We start from the raw sequence: 13,387 nt of genomic DNA on the forward strand, positions 1-13,387 counted from the left end.
CAAACAAACATTTTTGAATCAAGCTCTCAAACAGCTAAATCCCTCTGCATCTCTGAATTCTGCAGTTATTTTCCATTTAAATAAAAGAATGAGTGACTAACTTCCCATTTTTTGCATCATACTCAATCTGCCAGACTATTGCTTGGTCACTATCCTATGTATACCTACCTGCAACCTCCTTATATCTTCTTCACAACATATTATCTTGGTGTTATCTATGAATTTAGCTATCAGTCTCCTCAGCTGAGACACCGATGTAAATTATAAAAAATTTGAGGTCACCGAATAGATACCTGCACAAATTCACTCATACATTCTGTCTGATTTTTGCCAGCTACCTAATGGCGTATCAATGTTAATATGTTAGCTGCTAAACCATTAACTTTTATCTTACACAACAGACTTGATGTGGCACCTGATCAAATACCAATTGTAAATGTAAATACAATATATCTAAAGGCTCCAATTTAACCACAGTGCAAGTTACACTTCAAAGAACCGGTCAAACGTTATTTGTGGGGGAGAAAGGTGGATTCAGTGATAAAAATGTCAATGACTGTCAAAAGCAGGTGTTTAGATTCTCTCCTGTTGGAGACCATCATTGCTTGCAGCTTGTGAATTCCAACCATCATTTGCCATTTATCAGCACAAGACTGATGTTATCCAGGTCTTCCTGCAAGACGGGAGGGGAAAGATTTAAAAAGGGACCGAAGGGGCAACATTTTCATGCAGAGGATTAAATGAGCTGATAGAGGATTAGTGGAGGCTGGTGGTGCTCCCATTATGGTCTTCTCTAAATCGGTGAGACCAAATGTAAATTCAGGGCACTTTTCGCCAAGCATCTCAGTACAGCCAGCAGTCACTGCCCATTTTAATTCCCCTTCCCATTTTCTTTCTGACAAGACCATCCTTAGCTACCTCCATTGCCACAGTGAATCAGATTGCAAACTGGATGAACAACACCTCATCTTCTACCTGGGCAGCCTATAGCCCAGAGGACTCAACATCGAGTTCTCCAATTTCAAATAACCTGTCTTCCCAGGCTCTCCTCCTCCCTCTGACCGACTGTTTCTTCCAGCTACCAAATTCATTCCTTCCATCGACCAACCAGATCATACCTCTACCTGTGTTCACCTATCACTACCTCATCAGTCAGCCCTTCTCACCACCCCCTTGTTATCTGCAGCTCCCCTCACATTCACCCCCAATCCTGAAAAAGAGTTACACCCGAAATGTTCACTTCTTCACCTCCTGATGTTGTCTAGCTTGCTGTGCTCTTTTAGCCTCCTGCTTGTCCATCTTAGGACAATTTAAAAAGCATTGGGATGGGTACATGAATAGGAAGAGCTTAAAGGAAAATGAGCCAAATTGGAATAGATTCATTTAGGTTAAGATTAGATTACTTACAGAGTGGAAACAGGCCCTTCGGCCCAACAAGTCCACACTGACCCTCCGAAGAGCAACCCACCAAGACCCTGAGACGGGAATTGAACCCGGCTCTCTGGCACTGCAAGGCAGCTGTGCTAACCACTGTACCACCATGCTTGCCATATCTATTCAGCATGGATGAGTTAGATAGAATAGTCTGTTTCTGTGCTGTACAATTCTATGACTCTCTACTGACAAAAACTGCCTCCTTTTCTAGAGTTGCAAGTAGTATTGAGCATTGTTCAATCAGCTTTGTAACATCAAAATTGATGTTACAAATGTTTTTTTCAAAGAATGAAATACAAACTTAAAGTGGCTTCAGTGGTCACCACTCAAATTACCATTTTTATTTAAAGAAATTAAAGCTGGGTAACAGAGTCAACATCAAGAAATTTTCATCTCCTGTTTTCATTCACACGTGTATGATAATTTTACATATTAGGAGGTGAAAGGCTTCCCTATCAGTTAAGATTAGAGTGGTGTTGCAAAAGCACAGCAGGTCAGGCAGCATCCGAGCAGGAAAATCGACATTTCGGATAAAGACCCTTCATCAGGAATGAGGCTGGGAGCCTCAGGGGTGGAGAGATAAATGGGATAGGGGTGAGGTTGCGGAGAAGGTAGCCGAGAGTGCAATAGGTGGATAGAGGTGGGGGTGAAGGCGATAGGTCAGAGAGGAGGGTGGAGTGGATAGGTGGGAAGGAAGATTGACAGCTGGGACAGGTCATGATGACAGTACTGAGCTGGAAGGTTGGAACTGGGGTAAGGTGGGGGGAGGGGAAATGAGGAAATGGTGAAGTCCACATTGATGCCATGGGGTTGAAGGGTCCCGAGGCATGTGGTAAGGGAGTGGCAATGGAGGAAGCCCAGGACCTACATGTCCTCAACGGAGTAGGAGGGAGAGTTGAAATGTTCAACCACAGAGTTAATTGGTGCAGGTGTCATGGAGATATACTCTGAAGTGCTCTGTGAGTAGGTGTCCCATCTCCCCAGTATTGAGGAGACTGCATCAGGAGCAACGGATACAGTAAATGACATGTGTGGAAGTGCAGGTGAAACTTTGATGAATGTGGAAGGCTCCGCATTCATCCCACCTACTTCAATACCATCCTATTCCCCCCTGGTCCAGGAACTCCCCACATAGGTTCAGCATACCACTCATGCCCTCTACCCCCTCCAAGACTTTCGTTTCCCTGACCCCCAATACCTCAACTTCACCATGGACATTCAGTCCCTTTACACCTCTATCCGCCATGACCAGGGCCTTCAAGCCCTCCATTTCTTCCTCTCCCAACATCCCCACAAATACCCTTCCACTGACACACTTATTTGTTTGGCTGAACTGGTCCTCACCCCCAATAATTTCTCCTTTGAATCCTCCCACTTCCTCCAGATGAAAGGGGTAGCCACAGGCATCCACATAGGCCCCAGCTATGCCTGTCTCTTTGTCGGCTACGTGGAACAATCTATCTTCCAGAGTTACACCGGCACCACTCCCCACCTTTTCCTCCGCTACATTGATGACTACAACGGCACCATCTCGTGCTCCCACAAGTTCATCAACTTCACCAACATATTCCACTCTGACCTTAAATTCTCCTGGACCATTTCTGACACCACTCTCCCCTTTCTGGACCTCTCCATCAACGGGGACTGACACAACACTGACATTTTCTACAAACCCACCAACTCCCAAAGCTACCTGGATTACACTTCCTCCCACCCTTCTTCCTACAAAAATGCTATGCTTTATTCCCAATTTCTATGCCTCTGCCGCATCCGCTCCCAGGAGGACCTGTTCCTTCAAAGAACACACCAGATGGCCTCCTTCTTTAAAGACCGCAATTTCCCCTCCCACGTGGTTGATGCTGTCCCCCAACGCATCTCATCCATGTGCCACATGTCTGCCCTTGAACCACACCCCTTCAACCGCAACGAGGATAGATCCCATGGTCTTCACCTTCCACCCCACCAACCTCTGCCTACCTCACATCATCCTCCACCATTTCCACCACCTATAAACGGACCCCACCACCAGTGATATATTTTCCTCCCCACCCCATCCACTTTCTGTAAAGACTGTTCCCTCCGTGACTATCTGGTCAGGTCCACACCCACTAACAACTTACCCTCCCCTCCTGGCACCTTTCCGCACCACCGCAAGAATTGCAAAACCTGTGACTACATCTCCCCCCTCATCTCCGTCCAAGGAGTCTTCCATAACCATCAAAGTTTCACCTTCACTTCTACATGCGTCATTTACTATAACTGTTGCTCCCAATGTGGTCTCATCTACAATGGGAAGATGGGAAGCAGAGCGCTTCAGAGAACACCTCCGGAACACCCGCACCAATCAACTCCATTGCCCCGTGGCTGAACATTTCAACTTCCCCTCCCACTCTGCCGAGGACATGCAGGTCCTGGGCCTCCTTCATTGCCACTCCCTCACCACCCGAGGCCTTAGGACCCTTCAACTCCATGGCATCAATGTGGACTTCACCAGTTTCCTCATTTCCCCTCCCCCCACCTTATCCCAGTTCCAACCTTCCAGTTCAGCACCGTCCTCATGACCTTTCCCACCTGTCAATCTTCCTTCCCACCTATCCGCTCCACCTTCCTCTCCAACCTATTATCTTCCCCTCCACCTCCATCCAACTATTGCACTCTAGCTACCTTCACCCCAGCCACACCCCCTCCCATTTATCTCTCCACCTCCGAGGCTCCCATCCTCATTCCTGATGAAGGGCTTTTGCCCGAAACGTTGATTTACCTGCTCCTCGGATGCTATCTGACCTGCTGTGCTTTTCCAGCACCATGCTAATCTTGGCTCTGATCTCCAGCACCTGCAGTACTCACTTTCGCCGAGTTGATTCTTTCCCTATCAGTTAGCCGGCTTAGAAAGATAATGGACTAGACCAAGGAATACATATTGAACTATATAATTAGACAATTTATACCAATGTTTCCCATTGGTCTTTACAGTGGAGGATACTTTAACATCCCACAGATTTCAGAGAAGCAAAATGCTAATGGAAGCAAAGGTCTTGTAACAGTCTCTATTATGAGGAACAAATATTTGACAAACTAATAAGATTGAACGAGCAAAAATTCTTATTTCTGACCTTAAGAAGGAGGGTCGCTAAATAAGCAGGTGAATTCTTGGGTCTTGAGAATGAAGATAATTGGCTTCCAACAGCTATAAATCTTTGCCAGGTATGACTTCAAGCACCACAGAGCTCTCCTCCCAATTCCAACTTGAACGCGAGGAGTTGGGGCTGGTGGATATTTGGAGATGTCTTCACCCTACCAGTAGGAACTTCACCTTTTTTTCAAACCCACATAAATGTCACAAGAGGATTGACCTCTTTCTGGCTCCTTCGACCCTTCTGGGTTCGATTATGGGTTGTAAAATTGGGAACATAGCTATCTCTGATCACGTGGCAGTATTTGGGGGTGAAGTGAAGGACTAGGTTTGCAGCACTGACGTTTGGACCCCTTTCTCCTTAAGGATTCCAAATTTGTGGAATACTTTTCGAAGGAGTTTCAGGAATTCTTGACTATCAACTCAGGCATGGCTAGTAGTCCGTCCATGCTATGGGAGACTGCGAAGGCCTTTCCTAGGGGATTAGCTATTTCTTATTTGGCTAGCTGGAAACGACAGAAGGAGGAACAGCAGCGTCTACTTGAGACGCGGTTGAAAGCCGCAGAGGCAGCACACTTTGCGCGGCCTTCGGTGACTAAGCTACAGCGGATCACAGCCCTCCAGGCTGTCTTGAACTCACTACTGACACAAAAAGCAAACAAAGAACTTGCTTTTGCTAGACAGAGGCTGTTCGAATAGGGGGATAGGCCAGGGAAGTATTTAGCATACCTGACTAGGAAAAAGCATGCTCTCCAATCCATTACTGCAATCAGAGACAGCGTCGGGGTTCTTACATATGATGCTAAAAAGATTAATGAGGCTTTTTGGAGCTTTTACTCTGAATTGTATCAGTCTGAAGGTTGCAAAGACAGGAGGGCTAAAATGGAGACCTTTTTTAAGAACCTGGACCTCCCAGGGATAACCTTGGAACAGGCATCTCTCCTTAATGCCCCCTTAACAGTTCAGGAAATACAGGAGGCAGCTAGGCAACTTCAGAGTGGGAAAGCGCTTGGCCCTGATGGTCTCCCGGGTGAATTTTATAAGGAGTTTATAGGGATTCTGTCAGGGCCGATGTTGGAGATGTACAATCACTCCTATATGCATGAACGTCTACCACCATCTTTGAGAGAAGCTAATATTTCCTCAATTCTTAAGAAGGGGAAGGTTCCTGAGGATTGTGCCTCATACAGGCCCATCTCTCTTTTAAATTCAAACTTCAAGATTCGGTCCAAGATCCTGGTGCTGAGATTGGAAAGGGCGTTGCCCCATATTATTAAAGAGGGCTAGACAGGCTTTATATGACAGGCTTTAGAAGGTTGCTGAATGTGGTCCAAGTTTGTCAGCAACGATCGATTCAGGGGTTAATGATTTCCTTAGATGCAGAGAAAGCATTTAACTGGGTGGAATGGCTGTATCTCTTTTATTCTGGATTAGTGGTGCTGGAAGAGTACAGCAGTTCAGGCAGCATCCAAGGAGCAGCAAAATTGACGTTTCGGCCATGAGCCCTTCTACAGGAATGGAGCAGTAGAATAATAGGGTAGGGGAATGGGTCTGGGTAGATTACTCTTCAGAGGGTCAGTGTGGACTTGTTGGTCTGAAAGGCCTGTTTCCACACTTAAGGGAATTTAAGGGATTCTATGATGCCAAAAGATTTCTATTTGCTCCGCCCTCCTCTCTGACCCATTCCCCTACCCTATTACTCTACTGCTCCATTCCTGAAGAAGGGCTCATGCCCGAAATGTCGTTTCGCTGCTCCTTGGATGCTGCCTGAACTGCTGTGCTCTTCCAGCACCACTAATCCAGAATCTGGTTTCCAGCACCTGCAATCATTGTTTTGACTTCGTATCTTGTTTATGTCTTATAACAATTGGGGTTGGGTGGAGTGTTTGCTAGGTGGGTGGAGGTTTATTTCGTCACCCTCTGGCTGCGGTCATCACCAATGGGGTGAAGTCTGGGAATTTTACAATTGGTAGGGGTAGTCAGCAAGGCTACCCCCTCTCATCATTGTTGTTTGCGTTGGTGATACAGCCGTTGGCAGAGGCTATTCGTCAGAACATCCACATAACCACTCCAGAAGTGGGATTGAGGGCATACAAGATTACATTGTATGTGAATGACGTCCTTCTGTTTTCATCGAACCCGATCACCTCTGTACCCCGTTTGATACAATGTATTAATTCATTTGGGGCTATTTCAGGATTTAAGATTAACTTCGCAAAATCAGAGGCTATGCCTTTGGGAACCTTAAGGATGGGCCAGAAGTTGAAGGTGACCCTAAATTCCCTTTAAAGTGGTCACGGGCAGGGTTCCGGTCCCTAGGCATTTTGATTACCCTCAAGTTTGATCTGTTATTTCGGACTAACTTTGCTCATTTGCTCGACAATATTAAACAAGATCTCCAGAGATGGGAGGCTTTTCCAATTTCATGGCTGGGCTGAATATCTCTCATTAAGATGAACGTTCTTCCTTATTTGCTTTATCCCATGCGTATGCTCCCTATAATGTTTCCCAGGTCAACGCTGCAGAAGCTTATGGGGTGGTTTGGTTCCTTTGTATGGCATCGTAGGCGGTCCCTCATCAAACTTACTAAATTGCAGTTGCCTCAAGGAGGGGAAGGAGGTATCAATTGCTGTCCTTTGTCTGTGATTGGGTAGGTAATGATCCAAACTCAATATGGCTGGATATCTAGGCCTCCCGAGCAAAGTGCCGTCTTATTAACCTATTGTTCATGGATAAGATGAGGACAGTTATGGACCACTGCTGGAACCCCATTGATATTAGTACAGTCAAGGCATGGAGGGCGATGAGTGAAGGTTGCTTATCCAATACTTCGCCACTTACATCTATAGTTGGCATGCCAGGGTTCCGACCAGGGATGATGGACTCAGGGTTCAAACTATGGGCAGCGAGAGGACTTTCTAGTTTCGGAGACTTGTTTGAGGGGCAGGTTATGATGTCTTTTGAGCAACTGAGCTGCAAGTACGGGTTGCCCATCAGAGACCTTTTCTGTTTTTTTCAGGTTAGGGATTTCATCCAGAAGAAAACCACGCTTCTCACTAAGCCCTATAGAGGATGTTGCTACGCTTCACAAGCACCCTTTCGGTTAGTGCCCTCTATCACCTGCTGGGTGGCAAGGCCTGGCAGGATATTAACCGGTTTTATGAGGTCTGGGAACAAGAGCTGGGAGTGGAGATCTCTTCTGAAACATGGGAGCACAATTGGGAGAATACTCGAAAGATCTCAATCTGTAACAGGACATGTGCAATGCAGTTAAAAGTTCTGCACAGGGCTCATCTGGCACCAGACCATCTGGCAAAGTTTAAAAAAGGGGCATCTTCAGTGTGCCCCAAATGTAAAATAAGTGTCGGTACTCTTACCCATTTTTTTCTGGACATGCCACAGGCTCCATGTTTATTGGAGGGCTGTGGCAGGAGAGATAGGGATGGTATTGAGGACTGAAGTCAAAGTAGACCCGATATCTCTCCTCTTAGGTCCCTACCGAATTTACCATCTTTAGACAGGCATGGGAAGAAACTATTTAATATTCTTGCACACTATGCACGGAAGAATATTCTGATGAACCGGGTGTCTGACAACCTGCTGAACTTGTTGGGATGGCAGAAATTAATTATAGAGCACATTCCCTTGGACTTTTTCACAAACATGGTGCACCACACAACAGACAATTTTTATAAGACATGGCAGCCCTACTTGAATTATTTGGATATAGATTTATCAGTTATCTTAACTAGAACGTTTGTTTAACCAGGATGATTAGATTTGTCAAGCCCTGGGTCCTGGAGGAGATCTCCTGAGTTAATATGGGTATGTATACAATGCCCTCGTTCTTTTATTTGGGAGCGTTGCGCCAAGCATAGCTGTTCTGTATTTTGTGTTTTTTATTGCTTTTCTTTTTTTTGGTGTTGCTTTGCACAGTGTTAGGGTTACTTTGTATTATAGAGTAGACGAGTAGTTAGTAGATAGTAATTGTATTGTTATTTGTGTTTTTTTCTTTTTATTATACTGATATTTGTGATTGATTTTTTCCAATAATTTTATATGTTTGTAAAGTTAAAATAATTGCTAATAAATATATTTACAAACAAAAAGATGTTGGATTAAAAAGCTAGTCTAATGATGATCATGGAGCCATGTCAATTGATGTAAAAACCCAGGTAGTTCATTAATGGCCTTTGGGGAAGGAAATCTGCCATTCTTTCCTGGTTTGGCTTACATTATGACTCAAGACCCACAGCAATGTGGCTACCTCTTAACAACCCACTGGGTAATTAGGGATGGGCAATAAACGCTGGCCAAGTCAGTGATACTATATCCTATGAAGAAATAAAAAAAGTCAGTTGGACAAATGGGGCTTTATTAATGAAATCAGCACAGATTTGTGAAGTGCAAGTCATACTTAACTGACAACTGGAGTTTTTTTTTAAAGAGGTATGAGAGAAGGTGATGACGGTAATGCTGTTGACATGTTTACGAAAGGTATTTGATTAAGTGCTTGCAAGGTTAGATCTCATGAAATACAGGGAGAACTAGCCATTTGGATACAGAACTGGCTCAAAGAATGGTGGTGGAGTGTTGCTTTTCAGACTAGAGGCCTGTGATCAGCGGTGTGCTGGGTCCACTGCTTTTCGTCATTTATGTAAATGATTTGGGTATAAAGGCATAGTTAGTAAATTTGAAGATGACACCAAAATTGGAGGTGTAGCGGACAGCGAAGGAGGTTACCTCCGAGTACAATAGGAATTTGATCAGATGGGCCAATGGGCTGAGGAGTGACAGATGGAATTTAATTTAGATAAATGTAAGGTGCTGCATTTTGGAAAGGCAAAACAGAGAGGACTTGCACGCTTAATGGTAAAGTCCTAGGGAGTGCTGCTGAACCTTGGAGTGCAGGTCATAGTTCCTTGAAAGTAAAGTCGCAGATAGATAGGACAGTGAAGAAGGTGTTTGGTTTGCTTTCCTTTATTGGTCAGAGCATAGAGTACAGCAGTTGCAGTTGTACTGGACATTGGTTAGGCCACTTTTGGAATATGACGTGCAGTTCTGGTCTCCTTCCTATCAGAAGGATGTTGTGACACTTGAAAGGGTTCAGAAAAGATTTACAGGGATGTTGCCAGGGTTGGAGGATTTGAGCTATAAGTAGAGGCTGAATAGGCTGGAGCTGTTTTCCTGGAGCATCAGAGTCTGAGGGGTGACCTTATAGAAATTTATAAATTCATGAGACACATGGATCAGATAAAAAGAACACGGTCTTTTCCCCGGGTGGGGGAGTCCAGAACTAAAGGGCATAGGTTAGGATGAGGGGAAAAGATTTAAAAGGGACCAAAGAAGCAACTTTTTCGCACAGAGAGTGTTGCGTGTTTGGAATGAGCTACCAGAGGAAATGGTGGAGGCTTGTACAATTGCAACATTTAAAAGGCATATGGTATATGAATAGGAAGGGTTTAGGGGATTATGGGCCAAGTGCTGGCAAATGGGACTAGGTTGGGATATCTGGTTGGCATGTACGTGTTGGACTGATGGGTCTTTTTCTGTGCTGTACATCTCTATGACTCCAAGTGCTACATAACAGACTTATGAACAAAGATAGCTCATGACTAATCGTAGCAATATGGATACAGGAATGGCATATACACAGAGAAGTGGTTAATGAATGTTTTTCAGACAGGAAAACTGTTTGTAGTAGAATCTGTTCAGACTGCTGTTTTTCTGGATGTTTATTAATGATTTAGACATTGGAATGCAGGATAGAATTTCAATAATTATGAATGAAACAGTACTTGTAACTGTTGTGAACTCTGAGGAAGATAATGTTGGACTTCAAAAGAATACTGACAGGTTGGTGGAATTGGTGGCTAAGTGGCAGATAAAATTTAAAGCAAATGAAGTGATTAATTTTAATAGGAAGAATATGGAAAGACAATATACAACAAAGGATACAATTCTAAAAGGTGTTCAATGGATAATCAGGTTGATAGCATGTTCAACATACAGTATCCCAAGTTTATTAATACAGAACAAAAGTAAGGAAATTATGTTAAACTTGTAGAGAACACTCAATGGCCTCAATTTATTGTGCCTATTTGTGGGATCCATGCATTGGAAGGATATGAAAACATTATCATGGGTGTAGAAAATATTCACAAGATTGCTTCCAGGAATGAAGAATTTTATTTAAAAAGATAGGTAAGATGTTGGCACTGCTTTCCTTGGTGGAGAGAAGGTTGAGGGGAGTTTTGAGAAATGTATATAAATCATGAGGAGATTGGGCCGAGTCGATAAGGAAAAATTGTTTCCATTGGTGAAATGATTGAGAACAAGAGGACACAGCTTCAATATACATGGAAAAGAAGAAATGGTAATGTGGAAAACTTTTTCCAAATGGTAAATGGTTAGAATCTGGAATGAACTACTTGAATGTGTGATGGAAGCAGATTCAGTAGAGACATTCAAGAGGGAAATGGATTGTTATCTGAAAATGGAACATGTAGTGTAACACAAGGGGAAGGTAGCGGGGTACTAGCAGGTGAACCAATGCAGACAGTTGAGTAGTTTTGTTGCTGTTGATGCTCCACATCACCTCATTGATACATTTGGAACTTATCCCATTTAGTATGGTGGTTATGTCACACAACATGGTTGAGGATATCCTCAGAGTGAAGATAGGACTTTGTCTCCAAGAACTCAGGTGATCTGTCTTGCCAATATTGTCATGGTCAGATGTATCTGCCTCAAGTAGATTGGTGAGGGCACATTCTAATGGAGTTTTCCTTCTTGAAGGCTACTACACCATCTACAATAGGCCCAGTCTCGCAGAAATGCCTATATATGTTGTGGACACAGCCAATATGGATTGCAATGGTGATACTAGCCACTGTTGGTGATGGACAATGAAGATCCTCATTTAAGTCACTGGAAGATGGGTGCTGCTAGTTGTGTCTCAGACATTGGCGGTAAGATACAAATTGATGAGTATCAATATGTCAGACTGTTACTTGACTAGTCTTTGGGACAGTTCACCTGATTTTGGTACACACGTTTAGATATTAGTAAAGTTGACTTTACAGTGTTGACAAGACTGGATGTCCAAATAGCTTCCTTTTGTGTTGTAACTGTTTTTATTTTATTCTGTTCTATTTGTAACACTGGACCACAATTACTCACATTTTCAAAACTCATGGAAATTTAAATGCTTTCATATTATAAACAGAAGAAAGTGATTTAGGAACACATGTAATGGTGCTACCAGCCTTTCTTATGATCAAGAGGCCAGTTTTACATTCCTCGTACTGTTTGTTACAGCCATTCATATACCAAGGCCTCCACGAAACTGTCTCTTTCTTGAATGAAATATTTAACAGTGATCCTTGAGATTTTTGCTGAATTTGGATATTCAAAGTTCTGTCTGGTCAGCTAAAGCCTCTTAAATTGCCAATGTGATGTGTAATAATTGCCAAACAGGTGGATTACAGCACATCATTACTTGTGTTTAACTTGTTCCCTGGGATACCACATTGATATAATGACTAGCGAATATATTTGATGAATCAAATACTGATGAGATGATGGATTACCTTAAAACAAAGGCAATATGATAACTTAGAAAAAAAGCGTTGATTTATCTAATATGTTTCTATGCATGTGCATGTACATAGAATTAAAATAATAAATTGTTACTCTTGTGCATTGTAGGAGAGAGAAAGCTCATCAGTTTATATGGTTACAATTTGTAACTCTCTGGATGTTCAAATGTCTTGGCGTGCTGTAAAATTGTTCACTGACAAAATACAGTAATGAAATTGCTTCCTTAATCATATGTTACTGATGTGATAGTGGAACCCTGAAATCATCCAAATCATAAAAGCTTTTATGACCAGGCAGAGACACGTCTATGAAAAAGTATGATTAGTCGGATCAGACATATCCAATGTAAATTTCAGTTTCTGAAGGAACTTTTTCTCTGACCTTCAGATCCTGATGTGCGTGTACTACCACCCTATTGTTTGACCTTCTTGTGAGAAGCATAGATTGAAAGTCATGATTTGGAGATGCCATTGTGGGACTGGGGTGTACAAAGTTAAAAATCACACAACACCAGGTTATAGTCCAACAGGTGATTGTCACAATCACCTGATGAAGGAGCGTCGCTCCGAAAGCTAGTGTGCTTCTAATTAAACCTGTTGGACTATAACCTGGTGTTGTGTGATTTTTAACTAGATTGAAAGTAATTGTGTCCACCCTCCGTCTTATTTGGTGTTCATGATTCACACTATTCCAGCCTGCTCCTGTTTGTTTTCCCACACAACAGCTCATTAAGATACATGGTTGATTATCGAAGAGCATTTTTATGCTCTTGAAGAACCTTATAATTTCCATAAAACAAGTTTGACTGCTACAGCGTTGCGACAATTTCCTACGTGCTATGCTTTCTAGTTGAAGTGGACCGTGTGTTATTGGAACATGTCACCAAATCCCATTTGCTCCATTTGATCGGCTCACAGTTCAAAAGTCGAATAAATAATTCTCTCTAAGTTCATCTTCTTACCAACTTCCTGTCTAACTCAAAATTATCTTTTTAAGCAGTTCATTCTTAGCATTCACCGTAGCATAAAACAGTTACATTTGATTCATCAATTCAATATTTCTTGGTGTCATGTAATTGTCGAGGCTGTGGGACAAAGTTTTCTGGGACTCATCTTGCATTAACAAGATTTCTTCTCAGATTTTTCTTTAATATAAACAAACTCAGTCTCTGCAGTTTTGCCTTGTAAATTAGATGTGTATGTCAGGTTTCAGATGAGT

Source organism: Hemiscyllium ocellatum, chromosome 2, assembly GCF_020745735.1.
Source record: "Hemiscyllium ocellatum isolate sHemOce1 chromosome 2, sHemOce1.pat.X.cur, whole genome shotgun sequence".
NCBI classification, from domain to species: Eukaryota; Metazoa; Chordata; class Chondrichthyes; order Orectolobiformes; family Hemiscylliidae; genus Hemiscyllium; species Hemiscyllium ocellatum.